The sequence below is a fragment of the Pseudophryne corroboree genome, chromosome 6, assembly GCF_028390025.1.
Source record: "Pseudophryne corroboree isolate aPseCor3 chromosome 6, aPseCor3.hap2, whole genome shotgun sequence".
In the NCBI taxonomy this organism is placed as follows: Eukaryota; Metazoa; Chordata; class Amphibia; order Anura; family Myobatrachidae; genus Pseudophryne; species Pseudophryne corroboree.
Window position 1 is genome coordinate 730,146,155 of NC_086449.1, and position 20,650 is coordinate 730,166,804.

The 20,650-nt window shown below is 50.9% G+C and overlaps 1 protein-coding gene across 3 annotated transcripts in view; it reads right to left on the bottom strand.

The window, feature by feature from the left end:
• The window catches only part of LOC134935628 (dihydrofolate reductase-like), a 146,532-nt gene that overhangs the window by 100,562 nt on the left and 25,320 nt on the right, over positions 1-20,650 (bottom strand). The window contains exons 1-2 of one of the 3 annotated variants that reach the window (XM_063930565.1): positions 13,307-13,323; positions 12,648-12,762 (exon numbers count right to left, since the gene is read on the bottom strand). The exons of 1 other annotated variant lie outside the window; for it this stretch is intronic. The gene's annotated coding sequence lies outside the window, so the exon portion shown is untranslated. Of the gene's footprint in view, positions 1-12,647; positions 12,813-13,306; positions 13,324-20,650 lie in introns of those variants that run through there. One more of the 3 variants, XM_063930564.1, reaches the window with a different exon arrangement.

Here is a 20,650-nt window from a genome sequence, read left to right on the forward strand (position 1 = left end):
GGCGGCGGCTGCAAAGAAGGGCATCGGGGCTGAGGCATTCCGTACCTTCAATAATTGGCTGGCCGGGTTTTGGGTCTTCGCGGCGTGTTACCTGGAGGACAGGCCGGACGAGCACATGAACATAATTCGGTACCTGCATCTCATACACGACATGCAGCGCACATCTTCAGGATCGGAGTGGCGTAGGTATGACCATGAATTTAGGGAAAAGTAGGACGGTTTGCAGGTCATGGACTTTGGGTTCAAGGACGTTGAGGTCTGGCTCAAGGTCACTCGGGCTTCGCAACAGGCTGAGGAGCCCCGGAAACTGGGGGCGGACGGGCACCGCGCAGGGTCGTCCGCCCAGGGGTCCGGCGCGGACGGCGGATTGGCCAAGCCAGGTAGGTTGGCTGTCCGTGCAGGGGGGCGAACCGCCACAAAAGGAAAATGTTTCGCGTTTAACAACGCGGTGTGTTCCTTCGGTAAGCAGTGTCGTTTTCGACACTCGTGTCTGCAATGTGGCGGATCTCACCCAGCCTCCTCCTGCTTCAAAGGCAGTCGGCAGGGTGCCCGGGGCAAGCAAACTTACCCCAGACAGGCCGCGGGCGGGAGCGCTCCGCAGGGCGCCAACACCAATTAAATTGGAGACTATGGGCCGGTGGTTGGACTGGTATCCGAATAGGGAGGATGCACAATTTTTGTTTTCCGGTTTTCAGTTTGGGTTTCGCTTGCCTGTTGCGAGCGAGGTGTCTGTGCGGGCCCGGCGGAACCTCCAGTCTGCCCGAGCCTTGCCGTTAGTGCTGCGGGAGAAAGTGGATAAGGAGGTCAGGTTGGGCAGGATGGAGGGACCGTTTCTATCGCCCCCGATGGATGACTTGGTCATCTCTCCAGTGGGGGTGGTTCCCAAGAAGACTCCAGGCGCTTTCCGGCTCATTCAGCATCTTTCTTACCCGTTGGGGGCGTCGGTCAATGACGCAATACCGCCGGCTCATTGCTCGGTGGTGTATCAGTCGTTTGACGAAGCGTTGGAGATGGTCCGCAGTTACGGGACTGGGGCCCTCATGGCTAAGATGGATGTTGAGTCCGCTTTTCGGTTGCTGCCATTACATCCGGACTCATTTCGTTTTATGGGTTTCCGGATTGGAGCGGAGTATTTCATCGACAAATGTTTGCCGATGGGATGTTCCGTTTCATGCTCATTTTTCGAGCGTTTTAGCACGTTTCTACATTGGTGCGTGGAGTCTTCGTCGGGGGGTCACGGGGTCGCCCATTACCTCGATGACTTCCTGTGCGCGGGTCCGGCTAATTCACCGCGCTGTTTTTCCACTTCGGCGTTCCTGTAGCCGAGGATAAAACAGAGGGCCCGTCCTCCTGTTTGTCCTTTTTGGGGATTGAGATTGACACGGTGGCAGGATCGTGTCGGCTGCCTCGGGACAAGGTGGTGAAGCACCGCAACGCTATTTGCCGGTTTGAAGGGGCGCGTAAGGTCACACTGCGGCAGGCGCAGTCCTTGTTGGGCATGTTGAACTTTGCTTGTCGGGTAATCCCGATGGGCAGGGTTTTCTGCCGGAAGCTAGAAAGGGCGACTGCGGGGGGTGTCAGACCACACCATTTCGTGCGTTTGTCCTCAGAGATTAAGAGGGATTTGGCCGTATGGGCCTCGTTCCTGGAGGACTTCAACGGGGTGTGTATATGGCAGGCCCCAATGGTGGACAGCGCTAGGTTGCAGCTGTTCACCGATGCAGCGGGTGCCTCTGGTTTCGGTTGTTATCTGGAGGGATCTTGGTGCGCGGCCTCGTGGCCGGCGGAATGGCATTGCGAAGGTTTAACTAAGGACCTTTTGCTTCTGGAGCTTTTCCCCATTATGGTGGCGCTGGAGGTATGGGGCGCTCGGCTGGCTCATCGCAGCATCTTGTTTAGATGTGACAATCTGGGCGTGGTGCATGCGATAAATAACCAGAGGGCGAAGTCGCTGGTCGTTCTGCGGGTGCTGGGGCAGTTGCTGTTGACATGCCTACGTAGAAACGTGTGGTTCCGCGCGCAGCACGTGCCGGGGCTGGAGAACGGAGTTGCTGACTCGTTATCACGAGGGCAGTGGGAAAGATTTTGTTTGTTGGCACCCGAGGCCGACGAGCATGGTTTTCATTGTCCCGGTTATGGTGGCAGGTTATCGGGCCGGACTGGAGGGTCTAGCGTTGCGGTCAGTCGCGCCAACCACGCTTAAGGCTTACAGGCAAGCTTGGAGCGAATGGGAGGAGTTTGTTCAAGGACGGAATTCACAAGGTAAGAGCAGGCATCGGATGATGCTTTCTTTGATTTGGCAGCTGTATGTTGCGGGTAGGTCCAGAGCGGTGGTAGCCCGGTACTTGGCTGGTATTTCGTTTTTCAGCAAAATAAAGGGCGTCCTCGACGTGACGAAAAGTGGGATTCTGCTGAAGGCGATGAAAGGATGGGCGCGAGTCGCGCCGCCGCCGCCGCCTGACAGGAGGCGGCCCATTGATGCGGCCTTGTTGCCGGCTGTCATCAGGGCGGTGGGAGGTGTCGCATCGTCCATGTTTGAGTCGCTGTTGTTCAGTTTGGCGTTCTCAATGGCTTACCACGGGGCCTTTAGGGTTTCGGAATTGGTAGCGCCTTCTAAGCGAGCAGATTCGCGCATGCTTGTCGGGGACGTGGTGGTGGGTGAGAGGTCCTTGCTTTGCAGATTGCGTCGCTCTAAGACGGACCAAGTGGGGAGAGGTCGATGGGTCACCTTGGTTCCGGCACTTGATGAGAGCATTTGCCCAGTAAGTTTGGCAGGGCAGTATGAGGCAGTACGGCCCGACGGTCAGGGGTCATGGCTGCTGCATTATGACGGGCTGCCGATGACGAAGTATCAATTTCGTTGGATGCTGGGTCGCTGTCTTGCGAGCTTGGGCCTTCCACCCGCTGCGTTCGGGACGCATTCCTTCCGCATAGGGGCTGCGACGTCGGCTGCAGCGGCGGGATTTTCCATGGCTGAGATCCAGGCGGTGGGGCGATGGAAGTCGTCAAGTTACAGACGGTATATTCGCCCCGTTGCATGAGATATTGGCTCGCGGGTGTTTTTTGTTCAATTGCAGTTGTTTAATCATGTTGTTACAGTTCAGTACGTTATGGTGTTGTGCATTTGTTTGTCTTCCCGTTTTATCCTACTCAGGGATTAGCTACTCGCCGTTGCGGGCATGAGCCGGCAGCGGGGCTCTGGAGTTATTTTGCGATTTTTTGCCTGACTTGACGGACTGAATTCTAATCCACAATTCGGCTAATCTGTTCTAATCAGAGTCCCTCAGCAGGTCTTTACGCTTTCACCTCCAGCTGAATTCTTACATGTTTTACCCCTTTTTTACCCCCCCCCCCTTTATTTTCTAAATTTTGTTTTAATTTTCCCCATTTGTGTGTTCATGTTCTGCTTCAAATTGGCGGGAAGCTCATGCAGATCGGCTAGGCCGAGATTTCTGCAATATTCGGAAACAAAATTTTTCTTTTTGGCAGATCCTTCAGGTTAACGCACTTACTGAATTATGGTATAGATATTTAGTAACCAATTTTACCCCCTTTCCTCCTCTTCAGGTTGGTTTGCTGATGACTTGACCGTTTGGGTGGTGGGCCACTCGTATGTGTTTTGGGCCGCAAAGTTTTTAGCCTCGGCAGGGGCTCAGCGGTTTCCTAGGGCTCAGGGAGTTAGATGGCTTGGTTAGCGAGGAATGATGTGGAAAGATCTGAGGAGTAGGCTAGTTAGTCAGGCCAGCAAGCATGGAGTTCCTAGAGTATTGGTTGTCCATCTAGGTGGCAACGACCTGGGGAAGAGGACATCTTTGGAGTTGCGGTGGGCCATGATACAGGATCTGGCAAGTGTGGCCGCAGCATGGACCAATTGCATATTGGTGTTCTCCTTGATGGTGCCAAGGTTGAGTTGGCGAGGTGTGGCGGACGGTCGCGTAATTGATGAGGCCAGAAAGAAGGTGAATGGGGCGGTGGCGAAGTGGGTGCTGTCCCACGGAGGCAAGGTAGTTCGCAACCCTAGGATTCGGTTCCGAGACAGTCACCTTTTTCGGCCTGATGGTGTGCATCTATCCAATGAGGGGATGATGTTTTTTCTGGAGGATCTGTTCCTAGTGTTGCAGGAGTTAGGGTGAGGCTATGGTGGCGGTGCGAAGACTCTGGGGAGGAGTCTTTCGCTGTTGGCGGAAAAGAACGGCAGTTTGTAGTTGTATGGTAAGCTGTAGTGATTTACAGTTTGATTTGGTTTAGGTGCACTCACCTCCATCGACTTATTGGCCGCTCGACCACCCGACCGGGAGGCAGCGGAATGGGCACACATCAGGGTGGGAAGTCACTGTGGGGGTTGAGCTAGCACCTATTACCGTTTTGATAGTTTGTAGTTAAATTAGGATGGTTTTGATTTTAGCATTTTAAGGTTAGCGTCAGTTTAATAGAGCCGTTCTTTTTTCTGCCACCATATGCCGGCTGAATCGGCATCTTAACAAAGTTTTCATTTACAGGTTTGCTATGGTTAGGGTCAAATAAATAGCTAGCAATTTTTCTGCCAAATTCAAGTCTCCGTGTCTTTATTTCTTGGTTTTAGAGGTAATGAATGCTTTACTTAGAATGAATGGGTCCACCAAATGTCACTAGGATGTTTAGGAGAGAGAATTGACAGCATAGGAAAGGAATGAGTTAAACATCTTGTGAGGAGTGGACCTAGCTGGAAGGAAAGTACAGCCCTTGGGAAAAGGGGAGGGTTAGTATATATAGGGAAGGATAGGCCATTTTGTCTCTCTCTGGTTGGTGAAATTGCCTTCCCGCCCTCCCGCCCTGTTGAAAGAGGTTCTGACACTGAGTGCCTTGGCATGGAATTGTTGGCTGGTTTTATCGTTGGCTATTTAATGGCGGAAAAGAACGGCAGTTTGTAGTTGTATGGTAAGCTGTAGTGATTTACAGTTTGATTTGGTTTAGGTGCACTCACCTCCATCGACTTATTGGCCGCTCGACCACCCGACCGGGAGGCAGCGGAATGGGCACCCATCAGGGTGGGAAGTCACTGTGGGGGTTGAGCTAGCACCTATTACCGTTTTGATAGTTTGCAGTTAAATTAGGATGGTTTTGATTTTAGCATTTTAAGGTTAGCGTCATTTTAATAGAGCCGTTCTTTTTTCTGCCACCATATGCCGGCTGAATCGGCATCTTAACAAAGTTTTCATTTACAGGTTTGCTATGGTTAGGGTCAAATAAATAGCTAGCAATTTTTCTGCCAAATTCAAGTCTCCGTGTCTTTATTTCTTGGTTTTAGAGGTAATGAATGCTTTACTTAGAATGAAGGGGTCCACCAAATGTCACTAGGATGTTTAGGGGTTTCAATGTCACCATGCATCTTGTGCAAACTTCCCAACTGTTTCAAGTCAGGAGGAACAGTCCCTAGGGGGGGGCAGATGTACTAAGCTTTTAAAAGTGCGAAAGTGGAGAGTGATAAAGTACCTGCCAGCCAGCTCCTGTCATTTTTCAAACACAGCCTGTAACATGACAATTAGGAGCTGATTTGCTGGTACTTTATCACTCACCACTTTATCACTTTTCAAGGCTTAGTACTACTCCCCAGAACTCTGTCCCTACATCCTGACTGGACAGCTTTGTCCCTATCGAGCCATAAGGTTGGTAGCTGTGTCTCTGTAAAAGGCAAAAGAGTGTGAAGCAGTAACTGGGCGCTAATGCGGAAATGGACCAGCTTCACCCTTCTGACCTTAGGTATCCCCAATACCCCAATACACAGAAAATAATAGAGTAGGCAGATCAGATGGATGCGCTAGTGTATATTCAGAATGTGATAAACTCAACAAAGTGGTACTTTCCTTTAAATTTTTAGATGATGCTTCAAAAACTTTCTTGATTCTCAGATTCTGGTCAAAATCAGGCCTTATTGAATCAGAACTAGTCCCCAGAACAGAACCTAGGAGACTGGTTCCGGAGCTGAGATCTCCATATTCCATAAGGCCTGACTTTCACAAGAACCTGAGAATCAAGAAAGTTTTTGAAGCATCATCTAAAAATTCAAAGGAAAGTACCACTTTGTTCAGTTTATCACATTCCTAATATACACTAGCGTATCCATCTGGTAGCTGTGTCTCATTCACGGGTGGTCTTCAGGTTGCCGACTGTCGGGATCCTGGCGCACAGTATAGCGGCGCCCCATACTACACCCCTCGTTCACTGCTGCTTTGTATATTAGATCAGCTGTTGAACAGGTTCTATACACCTGATATATAGCAGCAATAGAATTCCCTAGCAGCAATATGCAGTGAGAGAAATGTCAGCTGCCAATAGCGAGTTTAAGCCTCTTCTGCTACCACTTTTGAAGAACAGACCCTATACACATATATGAAGTGAATGATTATTATTTGAATTATTATTTAGTTTTACGGCCTGACTTGCGCAGAGGGACTTTTTAACATTGATCTTTCTCAAGGCAGGAGAAACATGTATGTTAATGTGGAGATGTGTCCTGTTCCCCAGGACACATCCCAGCTACAGCACGCAGGGGATCTGTGTCCCCTGCGGGAGGGCATCTCTGACAGCGCTGGGACAGTGTGTCTGTCCCTAGCGCCTGTCAGTAAGCAACAGCGGCGGAATTTCAAATCCGGCGCCGTCCGCGAGCCAATCACGGGTCGCGTGGCGCCGGCCAATCAGAGGCAAGCGCGGTGAGCCAATCAGCGCTCGCTGCGTCATAGGCCCCGCCCCCGGCGTCTGACGTCAGACGCCGGGCGGGAGCCGAAGACCCAGGGCGCGCGGAAGAGCGCAGAAGACGACGCCGGGCGGGAGCTGAAGAAGGAGGCCGCGTGGAAGAGCGGCGAAGAGCCGGACGGGGAACCGAGGCGACGTGGAAGAAGAAGAAGATGGCGGCCGTGGGGAGAAGAGCTCCGGTGGCCGCTGAAGAGGCCGGAAGATGTCGGCCTCCTGAAAGAAGATGTCCAGCGGCGGCTGGACTCAGAAGGACGGCAGAGGCGGCACTGCTGGCCAAGACGGGTCAGCAGCAGAAGAGGGCGCCGGAGACCCCCGGAGCAGGTGAGGCCTCAGTGAGGCAACTTCCACCCCCACCCCCCCTTCTCTTTCCTCCCTAGACCATCAGGGACGGGCATTAGGCCCGGGGGCACAGTTCAGGCACTAGGCCTGTGGCGCAGATAGGAGTTTGGGGTCACCACTTAATTTGGTGGTTTGGGCGTTAGGCCCAAGCCACCTCAACAGCATGTTAGGCGGGCATTAGGCCCGTGGGCAATTCAGACAATAGGCCTGTGGGGACTTTAGAGGGCATTAGGCCCTAGTGTATCTTGGTGGTGACGGATATAAGGTGACCCAGGGCATTAGGCCCAGGTCACCCAACGGGCGACAAGTTAGGCGGGCTCTAGGCCCGAGGGATTAAGTCAGGCCTCTGGCCTGTGCGCAAATAGGGGGCACTAGGCCCAGTCCATAAGTGGCCCTCCCCAAAGGTGGATAAAGGGGGCACTGGGCACTAGGCCCAGTCCACCCCAAGGTGTTTAGGTAGGCTGGCCCGCTCGGCCTGGGCCCCTGGAAAGACAGAGTACGGGTGGTGGGTGAGCTGTGCGGCCCCCACTACCTGGTGTTCTGATTCAGGTACTTAAAAGGACAGCACCGTGGTCATAGGCGTGCGCACGGGGGGTGCCTGGTGCGCACAGGCACCCCCTAATGTGCGGCACCCGCACACGCCACGCCAGCTGCAGCACAGTGGAGTGGCTGTGTGACTTCCCCCCTCTGCTGCGGCGGCAGCAGGCAGGGCAAGAGGATATACAGCATGCTGAGCCATTGGCCAGCATAGGGCCAGCTCAGCTTATCTCAGCTGTGAGTTTCTGCGCTGAGGTTCCGTGCTCCTCCTCTCCCGGCCGGGCAGTTCCTGCTGATTTGGATGGAGTTTTCTAAAAGTGGGCGTGACCACGGGGGTCCGCGATTAGGCCACACCCCCAACTTCCCCTGGGCCCGGCGATCTACAGTATGTGCACTTGCAGCCCTGCCTTCTCTTGCTGGTGCAGGTGGATCTCTGTCAGCAGCCATCCCATGGAGCCCGGTAAGAGGTGTGTGTGTGTGTGTGTGTGTGTGTGTAGGTGTGTGTGTCAGCAGACTCGGCAACATGGGGCAAAGAGTACACCCGTGCCCGGCCCCAAGGTTCTGAGGGGCCCCGAGGTTCTGACCCCATCCCCTGTTTTATCTCTGCTATAGCGTACATGGGGGGTCATTCCGACCTGAATGCAACAGGCTACTTTTTGCACTGCTGCGATCAGGTAATCGCCGCCTATGGGGGGGGGGGTTGGAATCACTGTGCAGGGCTGCAAACGCTTTTGCAGTGAGCTGCACAAACAAAGGTTTTTGCCGTCTCTTCACAGCTCTGGACTTATTCACCCGCTGCGATCATCCAGGACGGAGCTGACGTCAGGATCCCTCCCTGGAAACGGTTGGGCACGCCTGCGTTCGGACGGACACTCCCTGAAAACGGTCAGTGGACGCCTCCAGCCGGCCTCTTCCCGTCAATCTTCTTGCGTTCGCCGCTGTGAACGCTTTCTTCGTTTTTCTCATCGCTGCCCGGCGACGGCCGTCGCCAGGCAGCGACGCGTGCAGTTCTGACCCGTTAGCACGGCTGCGAAAACGTGCAGCGTGCGAACGGGTCGGAATGATCCCCATGATCCATGAGGAGCAGTAGGAACACTATTCCTGGCTGGAACAGGTGTGACTAGAACCGCAGCATGACAGAAGAAGCACAAAGCAGCCGCAGGCACCCTCCCTACCCATGCGGAAACTGACACAGTGTGGTAAGTATCAGTGTATTTTTACTATATTTCCATTCTCATGAAACCTCTCTCTCTCTCTCCCTATCTTTCCCTCCCCCTCTCTCCCTATCTTTTCCTCCTTCTCCCTCTCTACCTTTCCCTCTCTCTCCCTCCACCCCCCCCCCCCCCCTCTATATGTCTCTCTCCTCTCTCTCCCCCTTTTACTCTCTCTCCATGGGGCCCATTTGTCATGGATTACATATTGAATGTGATCTGGGTGGGATCTTACCACCTAGGATCCTATTGCAATATGCGATGCACTGAGGCATTTCTGGCGGAAGGTTCTCGGGGAACCCAGCCGGATCTACTTTCCCCTGATCTGTAGCCCATAGGATACAATGGGCTATTGCAGTCAAATATTGCAGTAGCTGCGGGGAACAATATCGGGATACATTGTGCAGCATTGCATTCCCCATAGAAACCTATGGTTGATGCGGCTGCGGGCGGAAATGGAGGGATCGCAGCAGGTATCTCCGATACCTGCTGCAATCCCTTCTTTATACATACCAGGGAAACCTTATATTTGCGGCTAATTTCTGAAAGCGCGTGTTTTTCGGGGACATAGCCACAAATATTTTTTGATAAATGGGCCCCTCTGTCTCTCTCTTTCTCCGCATCTTACCCCCTCTCTTTCTGCCTCCTTTTCTCTGCCTATCCCCCCCCCCCCCCCCTCTTCTGGGGGGAATCTCTCTATCTCCCCCTTTCTCTCTCAGTGGTCGAGGTGCCACCTGACCTGCAGTCATTTACTTCTACCACTGTCTACTCCAGCGGGGTAAGGCTTCATGGTCGTGCTGGATGATGGGTGCTATGCTGGGTCAGAGGCGGAACTACAGATGTTGCCATGCTCATCCATCATTGCGGCATGGATGGCGTGACTAGTGTGCCTTAGTCTATGATGCACGCGTGTATATTCACGCACATGCCATAGGCTTCTATGGAGCAAATGCTGGCTGCAACTATTTGCAACACAGCGTTCAGTGCAGCCAGCCGCGATGCGTATGCCCGTGGTTACGCACTGCGGCAAAGATGGGGCTGGCTACATCTGTAGTGGCGGTGCTAGGGGCACCAGCCAAAATCTGCCTAGGGCATCAAATTGATTAGGGCTGGCTCTGGGCATAATGTGAATTTGGCTTATACCGTGTGGCATAATATGAATTTTTACTCATATCGTGTGGCATAATGTGAATTTTGGCTCATACCATGTGTCATAATATGAATTTCGTCTCATACTCTGTGGCATAATGTGTATTTGGATCATACTGTGTGGTATAATGTGAATTTGGATCATACTCTGTGGCATAATGTGTATTTTGATCATACTGTGTGGTATAATGTGAATTTGGATCATACTCTGTGGCATAATGTGTATTTGGATCGTACTGTGTTGCGTAATGGGAGTAAGGGGCACTACTGTCAGTAGCTTGTGAGCATGGGGACATGTATGACAAATGCTGGTGTCCTGCGGAGGAAGAGTGTGATGGCATAGAAAGAGGCAGATCTGGCTCTGATGGCATGTGTATATTTTAAACTGTACTTGTGTTACATTAAAACTCAAATGTTCAGCTTCCTACATCTCCCATACTTTTCAGAATGTTTCACTCAAAATTAGGGTGTAGGTGCTTGGGGGTGCAAGGGGTGGGGAGGGAATGCATATGCACCTAGGCCCACCACTCTCTAGTTCCGTCACTGGGTCAGGGATAGGTTGGGGAAGTGTAAGCAGCGATAGGGTGCAGCTAGGACTCAGGGTTATGCCGTAGCAGACAGTCAGTACCGGCCGCTGTATTATATCTACGTTATTATTAGGAACTAACTAGGGAAAAATTAGATTAAGCCATGTGATTTTACTGAGAGAATGTAAAATAGTGCTAAACATGTCTCTGGGCAGTGATAGACATTCCCACAAGGCGGTGTTAGACACACCCCTCCTGCGGTGCACCCCCTAATAAAATAAGCTGCGCACGCCTATGACCGTGGTAGTTGCTTGCACTGTGTATTGTGATGTATGTTGTTACCGTGCAGGGCAAAGTGTAAGCTTGTTAAGCCTGTGTTTAGTTTTGTTGCACCACACCCACAGAGCTAGTTTGAGGGCTCTGCCGTTGTAGTCAGTATAGGGGTGTTACACTAGGTTGGAGTTAGGCCCTGCACGGCTGTTTGTTTGTTTGCCTCCTTACAGGGACCTGTAAGAGGAGAAGACATTCGCAGTGAGGAACTGACGATGAGTAGCATCTGTGTACGTTTGTCCCTTTGTCCCCGAGCGCCGGAATAGGGGTTTGCTCACGGACGTGAGAACCCCTTCATCACACTACGCGCGAGAGTGCGGGTGTGTGAATTCTGGGTGGCTGAGGCTTTGTGCCAGTGATGACCTTTCACCCAACCGGTGAAGGTCGCCATCACCCCTGGGGTATCCCCTTTTCCGGTAAAAGAAGGGTTGATACCGCCCCTTAAGGTAGTCTATTTTCTCCTCAGCTCGTTCGTCCGTCAGCTCCGAGAGGGAATCGTCGTGTCCGGATCCGACTGAAGATTTCCAGGTCCGTTGAAGGTTCCGGTACCTGAAGGTGAAAGAGCGCGGTGCCTGGTGAGTAGCGAAACTACACCTGCACGGCAGCAGGCTCCACACCACACCGCACCGCCACCCTCTTACATTTGCAAGTAACTTATAGTACAGTTATAGCAGCATCCTACAACAAGTACTGGCTTCTTGTTATACATTCAAAGGACTGCGTCTATTAATACTCTCCAAGGGACCATGTAATATAGTGCAGCAATATACTGTATTATATATCTATAGTCCATAGATAATTGGTTCTGGAAATTACATCCATCAGGGACAATGATAGAATTGGTATAGCACGGTTATATCATAAGAACAGATAGTGTTGCAGAAAACCTACTGAATACAGCGGTAGCATGCAATTATCAAGGCACATAGGATAATCAGATAATGAATCATTACATATTACACATAATGAGGCATGCCGTTGTATACTCATACAGATAGTGGACATTACATTCAGCATATAGAAAAAGAGAACTAGCCATACATATACCATAACAGCAGGGATAATTACATGCAGAATGTATTATAAGGTACTGTACTGGTAGACTAACAACACATAGTACAATCGGAAATTTGTTATTTAGAGATGTACTAATCCAGAGGTTCTCAAACTCGGTCCTCGGGAGCCCACACAGTGCATGTTTTGCAGGTAACCCAGCAGGTGCACAGGTGTATTAATTACTCACTGACACATTTTAAAAGGTCCACAGGTGGAGCTAATTATTTCACTTGCGATTCTGTGAGGAGACCTGCAAAACATGCACTGTGTGGGCCCCCGAGGACCGAGTTTGAGAACCTCTGTACTAATCCGTGAAAACTGATAAATTGCACGGTAATAAAGGCTCAGCCAACCAGCTCCTAACTGTCATTTTTCAAATCCAGCCTGTGACATGGCAGTTAGGAGCGGATTGGCTGATACTTTATCAACGTGAAATGTATCGCTTTTCAAAGCTTTAGTACATCTCCCCCTATATAATAAGTGAAGACAAAATTGACTGATGGTAAAATTCAGTATCATTGCAAGAATGAAGACAGTCCCTGGAAATCAGAGAGAAGTGTCAACCACAGTATGTGTATTGCCCCAATATATCAGCAGACTGGTCTGCCGAAGGTGACAGCACCAGTTATACAAGAGATTCCAGTGTCGTGATCAGTTTACAGAGAGATTGGTTTATGCAATAATAATTGTTTAAACATCCACGTCCTGTAATCCTTATGAAAAACGTATGCAAAAGAAAACTGCTCAAAGTTCCTAAAAGGCTTACCTGCGACACAAAGCTCACACTGCCTTGCTGTATCAGAACAAGAAGCAATATGCAATGCTGTTTGTTTGGAGGCTGTTTGTGCTAGTCAGCTGGAAAGTCAGAATGGCAGCAGGATCTGAGCAGCAGAACATAACATGAATGAATACAAAAGCAGAGGGCGGAGCTACACTTCATTCATGTACAAAGAAGCCTTTTCTTAACCTGAGCTTTTTTATGCTTAAAAGCAGGAAGCTGGTGTTACATATCCCAACCGTAATTATAACCCCATAACTGAATGACAGTTTTCCTGTAATAATATATACATGATGGACTAGTTGAATCGAAATTAATACATTTAGGAAAAGAAGAGGAAATTGGTGCGATCAGAAGATCAGACTAAGAAATAAAATAATAACAACAATGATAATAATAATAATAATAATAATAATAATAGATATGGTAATTATTGGTCACAGACTAGTTCCTGTTAAAATAGACATAAGTCCTCGCTGTACAAATATAAATGCAGTGACAGTGTACAGTGGTGCTTGTCAAAGAAGAATCAACCGTAACAAAAAGAGAAGGAATATTTGTGATGGGGTCTCAGTACTGTATTTATCATAGAGCTTTTTCTACTTTGAAAAAGGCATCGGTACTATGAAAAATGTACCAGATCTCACCTAACCTGCTGAAGGTCCTGTGGTAAGATTAGTGTCTCCCTGGCCTATTAGGTAGATGTGATGGGGTGGTTGGATGGAAGTTGTATTAAACTTTATTAGCAATGACAGCAGGGGCATAGCCAGAACTTTGTGGTCTCCACTCTCCATAGCAACATTTTGAAGGGGCCCCCATCCCAGTGCTTCTAGAGCACAGGTTCTCAAACTCGGTCCTCAGGACCCCACACAGTGCATGTTTTGCAGGTCTCCTCACAGAATCACAAGTGACATAATTAGCTCCACCTGTGGACCTTTTATAATGTGTCAGTGAGTAATTAATACACCTGTGCACCTGCTGGGTTACCTGCAAAACATGCACTGTGTGGGGTCCTGAGGACCGAGTTTGAGAACCACTGTTCTAGAGAGACACCTCTCTGCCCCAGTTGTTAATTGTATGCCCTATAATAGTGCCCTAGTTCATTTTCTGAACCATAGTATAGCCTTATTTAATGTTATGCCTCATAGAAGTGCCCTAGTTTCTTTTATGAAACGCAGTAGTGCTTAAGTTCACCCTATGTCATATTTCAGAGCTGCCAGTACACATTATGCCGCACAGTACCCCTAATTCACATTATGATATATAGTGCTCCCCGTTCATATTGTGCCTCATTACAGTGCCCCGGTTCATATTATATAACATTAAAATGCCCTCCAGTTCATTTTATACCTCACGACAATAAGCAGGTCCAGGGGCATACCTAGATATATTGCAGGTCCATAGGCAGATCCAGGGGGAGGGGGGACACTCGGGCCCGTGCTCCCCCTGTCGTTTCTGACTTTTTTTTTTTCAAAAGGAGAACAGCAGCAGCACTACTGCTATTTTTTCATCAGTCAGATTTTATAAAAGAGCCGGCAGGCACTAGGACCCGCCGCTGCTCTAACAGCAAGTCCGTGTGGTAACCAATGGGGATGCTGGAGCTGCATCTCCAGCCACCCCCTGCTCACACTGCAACCTACCTCCCTGACTGCCAGCCAGCCAGAGTCCAGCCCAGGGGCGGGATGTACTAAGCGGAAAATGCGGTAAACTCCCTGTTTACCGCATTTTCCTGATGTACTAACCCCCAGCAGGCAGGACAGCGCCGCGGCGGGGTACGCCATCTTTTTCTGGTGTATGTCCATAGAAGCCTATGGGCTTCTCTCCGCGGCGCTGTATGAGGGATCCGATCGGATCCCTCCCAGCATGCCCTGCGGCCGCCCCCGTCACCCCGCGCATGCGCAGACTGACTTCTGGGGCCGAATCCCGGAAGTCAGACTGCCGCTGCGCATCGTGGAGGACAGCTCTTATCGGAAGAGCTGTCCTCCGCAATGCTGATCGCATATGTTAGTACATATGCGATCAGAATCGTGGCGATGGGCGGCGATGTACATTAGTACATCCCGCCCTAGGTGCGGAGTTCAAATGCCAGCATCGAGTAAGACTGTTACTTATGATGCGCAGAAGGCTACATCAGCCCTCAGTGCACTGCACAGTTTCCCAGCCCTTCCTCCTCCACTTCCTTTACCACCATGCTAGGTGCAGTCAAACTCAGCTTCAGCTTTGAGAAGGCGGCCCGTGTGATTATGACAGGGCTGTCCCATACCCTCCAACATGACCCGCCCCACTAGGTACAAAATGCTCTGTTTCTAGACTTCCCTCTTAATTTATTATTGCCATCACCTGTGAAGAAACAGCTTTCTTATCATTTAACTAGTTCAACACAGGTGATGGAAATCATAAATTAAGAGGGAAGTCCAGAAACAGAGCATTTTGTACCTAGTGGGGCGGGTCATGTTGGAGGGTCTGCTGTCCTGCAGATGTCTTATGCTGCTTGTTGGAGATCCAGCTGGCTGCTTCTTCTAATCAAAGATGGGCAGTTCATGTCCTGCAGTCTGAGTCTCACTGCAGTGCCCAAAACAAGGTATGCTGCACCTGCCACCACCAACTAAAAACCGTAATAATTATATTGTGCTGGGGTGCATTCCAGGCTCCCATAACTAATGGAACAGGTGACCAACATTTCAAGGCCCAATCAGCCTTTTCATCAGGTGAAACATTGGCAATAAACCAGGATGCGCTCCTACAGCCAATCATTACCTGATGGCGTATTCTGTGAGGCCACGCCCCCTGTGATACCACTCCTCTTATCTGGGAGCACGCATGCCTTAGGTGCATGTAAATATAACTATTACCGTTCCTCTATCATGGTGCCCATTCTTTCATTTTCTTCTGGATCCGCCCCTGAGCAGGTCCCAAGGAAAAAGTAGGAAAGGGACCCCTACGTACCACCCAATGGCGAAAAATTTATATAACACATGTAACTTTGACAGGGAAGGTGGGCCCCTCTCAGCTCTGGGCCCAACAGCAGCTGCACTGCCTGCACCTATGGAAGCTATGCCCTTCAATGACAGTGGAGCTTCCAGTTTCCAGAGAGAAAATGTGTGGTGTTGCTCAGTACCATTGAGTACCATGAAGTTTAAAGCACTGATCATTTAGACTAATAAATCTCAATACATACCTCTGTACAAACTGCATTCAGTGGTGTTATATGTGAATTTTAAAGCCGGGTGCTTCATACATTTATAAATACTCAACTACTCCGGTGACGACAGGTTGAAGTGAAGGGAGTTACACAATAGCGATGCCGTTAAGCGTATATTTCATGCAGCATCTTTCAAGCGTAATCAGTCGTTGTCACCACAGTAGTGATTACGTGCTGTGTGCCCTGCTCTGTTTGTGGGATACATCACTCTTACATAGTTATTACTGCATGGCCGCATATAAATGGGGATATAATAAATACAGGTTGCGGACACAACATGGAAACACTAATGAAAGTCATGTGACGTGGCATTGGTCCACTTTGTGTGATCAATACAGTCTGTATGCTCTATGGCAGACATGTCCAAACTGCGGCCCTCCAGCTGTTGTGAAACTACATATCCAGGCATGCACTGACACAGTTTTGCTGTCAGAGAATGCTAAAGCTGTGTCAGGGCATGCTGGGATGTGTAGTTTCTCAACAGCTGGAGGGCCGCAGTTTGGACATGCCTGCTCTATGGCATTGAGACTATGAATGCCAGAAATGGCACAGGAGGGATGTACCACTCTTCTAGAAGATAGTGACATCACTGACCCTTGGTTGATTGTGGCAGAACATGCTGTCTTGTGTGTTTTTGCAGAATATGCTGTAAATGCTGAAATGGGTGTTAATCTGGCAGTTGAGAAACCACTGACATATGGAGAACATCAGTGTGCTACTAACAGGGGCGAAGGGGGCAGCAATGGCGCCGCAGCAGGATAAGGAGGAGGGGTGCCGGGCGGCCCGAAGGCGCGAACGCCGGGGGAGGGGGGGTTGGCTGCAGGGAGGCGGGACCCCCTCCCCTTTGCATCACCTGCAGGGAGCCCTGGGCCAGTAAAAGGTGCGGCCCAGAGGCGGGGGGGGGGGGGAGGTGAGGAGGGAGAGGCAGATAAAAGCAGCAGCCGGGGGGGAGGGTGTTAATAGCTCCATTTTCCCCACACAGGAAAGGAAGTACCTGTGTCTGTCCGGTGGCTACTGCAATTCCAGGGATCCAGGCATGGCATCCACAGTGACCGGAGGCAGGTCACCATCACAGCAGGGAGCAAGGGTCGGGCAGCGCTTGGCAGAGCGGCCAGAGAGGAGAAGGGAGCTTCCAGCACGATACAGAGGCCGGGAGGTCAGCATTTCTGGCCAGCAGCTGCAGGGCCCATCCGTTCGTTCCTCTCCAGAAAGGCAGCACAGGAGCAGTGAAAATGGTGCTGGGGCGCCCTCTGGTGGCCGGAGGACACATAAGAAGAAACAACCAGGGGGAAAAAGAAAGAAGGCAGGAAAACCAACTGCTAGATCCGGAAGGCAGCAGCGACCAGCAGCCCTGCGAAAGGAGCAAGGGCAAGAGGGGGGTGAGTACCAGCCGGGGCAAGAAGGCATAGGAGAAAGGGGGAATGGGGCAGCCATTTTAGGCCCAAGGGGGGAGGGGCAGAGCGGCTATGGCCCACTACAGTCCAAGGGAACCCCTATTAACGTTGCAGCACAACGGTTGCAGAATACCCCAACACAGGCTAGGAACGTAGGAGCAGCATGCCAGGAAGGGGGAGTTATTCTCACCGACACAGCTAGCGGGGCAGGGTCACCCGAAGTGAGGGGGAGATGGGTATTCCTGGCAGAGACACAGCAATATAATAGCCCGGCTAGGCAGCCAGAGGGCACTCCTAGGCAAGGGGGTAACTGGGGACAGGGCGCAGGGAGCGCACAGGACAGGGACATTACACTAGGGTTGCGAAACCAGCTTGCCCGCTCCCCTGCGTTTATATCCCCGCCCAGGAGAATGTACCAGCAGACACCAACGCCAGTCACAGGACAGAGCAGGGGCCACGAAACACTGCAAGCAAGCAATCGGGAGCAAGGAGCCACATCGCAAGATTTCACATCACAATCGCAAAATTTCACATCACAAGCGCAAAATTTCACATCACAAGCGCAAGATTTCGCATCACAATCGCAAGATTTCACATCACAACCACAAGCGAGAATCCAAGACAATTACAGCAGTTACAGAGACAGTGCGGTCCTCGCCATGCCCAGCGGCCCGTCAGTGCAGCATCTTGCCGCTGCAAGAGCGGTGGAGAAGAATACAGCGGAGGCCGGTGCCGTGACCAGCCCGGCCAGAGAAGACGTCTCCACAGCATCACTCAGGAACGGTGAGATGAACCATGTGTTTAATATGCAGAATGTGAATGTTATGCCGTTGTATAATAGCAATACACAAAGTGTGAGGGGTGGTACTGAAAAGGGGCAGAGGCAGGGGTTGCACCAAAACAGCGCAAATGGCAGGGGGGCCACCTTAAATGAGGTAGCGAACACACAATGGGAGGGTAACAGCGCCGCAGATAATCAGGCGGGCAAGCGGGGCAATAGCAGCGCGTCCGAGTCAGACGACGACGAGGCATGCAAGGTATTGAAAGAGCAACTGCGGTTGGCCAGGGCCAATCACAAGTAGAAGAAGTTGTCAGCCCCAGGGGCAGATACAGCGTGGAGTAAGCTAGGTCAGACCGGAGCAGCTAAGCCAGTTTTCTTACAGCAGGGAGGCGCATTGGATCACGAGCTAGGCGCATTGGCAGGGCATTTGCCTAAAGAAATTAGGAAGGAAATTGTAAAGGGGGATTTCATCGACATATGCTCCCTTACAGAGAAGGGTCTCAGGGACAAGGAGAGGGGCAGCGAGAAGGGAGTAGGGCGCGGGGAATCCTACAAGACAATTGACAATTGGATGACCGGGATGTTCGCATACTCTGGTTGCTACATAGAAGCTTACCCAAATATGGCAATGAACATGATGAAATACATCAATCTTGTTTATTCGGTGTACAAGGATTATGGGGGAACTGCGTGGCGCAGATACGACGAGTCCTTTAGGTTAAGAGCGCAAGGGCAGCAACCCATCAAGTTTGGGACAAAGGATATCGAGCTGTGGCTCAAGGCGCAGGCAAGAGGGGCTAGCGATAAAGAAGCGACAGCGCAAAGGCAGGGGGCAGGGAGGCCTGGCACGCATAGACAAGATATGCTCAAATGCTACGCCTTCAATGACACCCGGTGCACACGGGCGTTCTGCAAATTCAAGCACGCATGCACGCACTGCAGCGGAAGTCACCCGGCAAAAGATTGCTTTAGAAAAAAAGGCCGACAGGGAGAGAGAGGGGAAAAGGTATCCGGAGCGCTTGTGCCTGTCAAAGGCAAGTAGCCCAGTGAGGCTGGAGGGTATGCAGGCATGGCTAGCCAGGTACCCCGAGCGTTTAGAAGCTCAGCGGTTGCAGGAGGGTTTTAGAGTAGGGTTCAAGATCCCAGTAAGACGGGACGTCCTTCCGGGCGACCGCAATAGGAACCTTCATTCCATCAGGGAGCAGCCGCAGGTGGCGCGACAGAAAATTGGAAAAGAATTGGAGATGGGCAGGATGGCCGGGCCATTCGCGGCCCCCCCAATTGAAAATTTGGTAGTGTCACCGCTGGGGTTAGTTCCCAAGAAAGCACAGGGAAAGTTCAGACTTATTCAACACCTATCTTTCCCGGAGGGGGCATCGGTTAATGATGCCCTGGACGTGGAACAGTGCTCGGTGCAATATCAGTCGTTTGACCATGCGATAAAAATGGTTAGGAGGCAAGGGAAAGGGGCCTTGTTGGCGAAGCTGGACATCGAGTCAGCGTTCAGGCTACTCCCCCTGCATCCGGACAGTTTTTACCTTATGGGTTTCCAGTTTGAGGGCCAATATTTCGTGGACAAATGTTTGCCTATGGGATGCGCAATATCTTGCGCGTTATTCGAAATTTTCAGCTCCTTCTTGCACTGGTGCTTGGAAGCACGGACAGGCTGTAGGGCAGTAGCGCACTACCTGGACGATTTCTTGCTGGCAGGCCCAGCTCAGTCTGGGCAGTGCGCGCAGTTGCTGCAAGAGCTTACAAAGATGCTGAACGAGTTCGGAGTCCCCATTGCGGGGGAGAAAACTGAGGGCCCAAAACAGGTTATCTCTTACCTAGGTATAGAGATCGACACAGAGAAGATGGAGTGCCGGTTGCCAACAGAAAAAATCGAAAAGTTGGAGCGAGAGATCAGTGCATGCGCCCAAGCGAAGTCAGTTACCTTGGGCCAGTTGCAGTCATTGCTAGGGTCGCTGAATTTTGCTTGTCGCGTAATCCCTATGGGGCGGATTTTCAAGCGACGTATGGAAAGGGCAACAGCGGGAGTGAGGAAGAAACATCACTTCATCCGCATCAGCGGGGAATTGAAGGAAGATTTGTTAGTATGGCAGGATTTCTTGAAACAGTTTAACGGGGTACGCATGTGGCCGAGCAAGATATCGCCAAACCATGCACTGCAGCTGTTCACAGACGCAGCAGGAGCCATAGGCTTCGGAGCGTACTTGCAGGGAGAGTGGTGCGCAGAAGAATGGCCGCAAAGGTGGAAGGACAGCGGTTTGACTAAGAACTTGGCAGCTTTGGAGTTGTTTCCTATAGTGGTAGCCGTAGAGGTTTGGGGCCGCAGGCTAGAGAATAAGTTCATACATGTCACAACTGAGGGCCTGAGCTGACGGGAGGCAGCCTCAGTTGTAGGGGCTGAGATGTACCGGAACCTGGGAGGTTGTATCAGACCCCTGGACATGTAAGTAACATGAATAATAACTGCCCGAAGGCGTGACCACGACAACTTGGATAAAAGTCAATGATGTTTATTATGACAACTCCGCAACACAGCAGCAGTAAAAGAAAACGTAAAAGTCAGCAAAGAATAAATACAGTTCCTGGGTACTACAGGATGGCA